The sequence below is a fragment of the Prunus avium genome, unplaced genomic scaffold (assembly GCF_965620075.1).
Source record: "Prunus avium unplaced genomic scaffold, drPruAviu1.hap1.1 HAP1_SCAFFOLD_41, whole genome shotgun sequence".
In the NCBI taxonomy this organism is placed as follows: domain Eukaryota; kingdom Viridiplantae; phylum Streptophyta; class Magnoliopsida; order Rosales; family Rosaceae; genus Prunus; species Prunus avium.
Genome location: NW_028276899.1, coordinates 157501 through 160000, shown reverse-complemented (window position 1 = coordinate 160000; position 2500 = coordinate 157501).

The window sequence follows — 2500 nt, the reverse complement described above, 5'->3', positions numbered from 1 at the left end:
CCTAATCATAGCTCAACCGCACACTCAGAGGATTGGATAGCTTCTTTCAAAGCCAACCTACCCCCACACGTGTGAGAGTGGCCAACAATTCCCTAGCTTCTTCATCAACTCCGCCGAAAGCCATCCTCGACATACCCGTGCATTGAGAAGGTTTGGTGGCCGTACTCCCAACACAAAAGCATACCGAAGACAACCCCAAGCTAAAGCTCACTTGAAGCCAACGCATCGTCACCATGTGTTCGTGTGGCCGAGAATTGGGTAGCTTCTTCATCAACCCCGCCAAAAGCCATCCTCGACATACCCGTGCATTGAGAAGGTTTGGTGGCCGTACTCCCAACACAAAAGCATACCGAAGACAACCCCAAGCAAAAGTTCACTTGAAGCCAACCCATCGTCGCCCACAACTAGTGGGTGAATGGTGTGCTTCCCGGGGTTGGCATAGACATTCCCTCGCATGCAAAAGATTGTCGATGCGAAAGATTGTCTATGCCAAACCCGGGAAGCACACCATTCACACACTCCCGACCGGTGTGGTGTGGCGGTGATTGGATAGTTACAGATTGAGCACTTGCCAAGGATCAAAATGTGTCATTTAGAAGAAACATTTTCAAAAAGTTTTTAAAATCTTGTGGGTTTGCAACTCATAAGAGCGTCACTTTCAACGTCCCCGGTATTGGATTGAGTTTCTAAAAACAACCGTGCACACCGAGGTTAAACTTTACCGGCTCCACTCCGACTCGCCGCTCGCCCACAATTTGTTTGCAACGAAACATTTGTTTTTAATTTTGTTGGTTTAAATCTTGTTGGTTTGAAATTGTTTTGAAAAGGTTCTTTAAATCTAGTGGGTTTGCAACTCATAAGAGCATCACTTTCAACGTCCCCGGTATTGGATTGAGTTTCTAAAAACAACCGTGCACACCGAGGTTAAACTTTACCGGCTCCGCTCCGACTCGCCGCTCGCCCACTAGTCCGAAGGCAACAAAACATTTGTTTTTCATTTTGATGAAAATTTCTGTTTTTAAATCTTGTTGGTTTGAAATTTTTTTGAAAAGGTTCTTTAAATCTTGCGGGTTTGCAACTCATAAGAGCGTCACTTTCAACGTCCCCGGCATTGGATTGAGTTTCTAAAAACAACCGTGCACACCGAGGTTAAACTTTACCGGCTCCGCTCCGACTCACCGCTCGCCCACAAATCCGAAGGCAACAAAACATTTGTTTTTAATTTTGATGAATTTTTTTGAAAACATTGGCTTGGCAAGCCCCAATCCGCGACTATCCACCCACCGCCACCCCACACGGGTGGTTGTTGTTGCGAAATGAGGTTGTGGTCGACATGCCCGCGCATTTGAGAAGGAGTTCCTAGCACTCCATGCTCTTCCATGCCAAAAAAAAGCCTAGACAACCCCATTTCGCAACTTTCCACGCCTTTTTTTTTCCCCCTCACCCATGGCGGCGGCGTGGTGGCGGCGGCCGGATTCCGGCCACCACCGCCATGGGTGGCAGCCCCCCGACCCCGACACCAAACCCATAATACCGAGGCAACATATCGAGGCAACATATCGAGGCAACATGACATGGGTGTGGCGTGGGGGAAGGGGGCTGCAGCTAGGAGGGCATGGGCTGCCATGCATATGCAGGCAACACACACCCCCCTATATAGCATTTTATGCATTTAGCCCTTTGACAGGAAGAGACATCACCTATGCGCGAGGAGTCATAATGGGCTCTAAATAATTCAATACAAGGTATTTGGACGTGATTTTTTGCAGGGATACTAAGAAACATGCAATCTCTGATGGGAAAAAGTTTCATAAATATTTGAAGTCGGGAAGTATTTTTTATTATTTTTAGAAGTCGTAAAATTGAAAAAATCATTAAAAGAAATCCGGGAGGAATTTTTTAGTTTTGTAACTTGGAGAAGGTACTAAAAATCATAGACTACTTATGGGGAGCTTATTGTGCGAGGAAATTTCAATAAAAATGGGGTTTGACAAGGTTTGAAAAATTCTGTCGACATTTGAAAAAATCTGGAACTAGGCTGCCGGCATGCTGCGCACATGCTGCGCGCATGCTGCGCGCAGGCTGCGCGCAGGCCACGGCAGGACAAGTTTCGCTAGCCTCACTGTCGACCGAATGCGCAAGCTGCGCGCACGCCATGGCAAGACAAATTTCGCTAGCCTCACTGTCGACAGAGTCAGCACGCTGCGCGCACGCCATGGCAGGAGAAGTTTCGCTAGCCTCGCTGTCGACAGAATCAGCACGCTGCGCGCAAGCTGTGCGCGCGCATGGCATGGCAAGTTTCGAAAAATTCTGTCGACAGGCTCCCGAGCGCGCACGCTGCCGACATGTTGTGCGCACGCTGCCGGCATGCTGTGCACACGCTGCGCGCAAGCTGTGCGCGCGCATGGCATGGCAAGTTTCGAAAAATTCTGTCGACAGGCTGCCAAGCGCGCACGCTGCGCACACGCTGCCGGCATGCTGTGCGCACGCTGCCGGCATG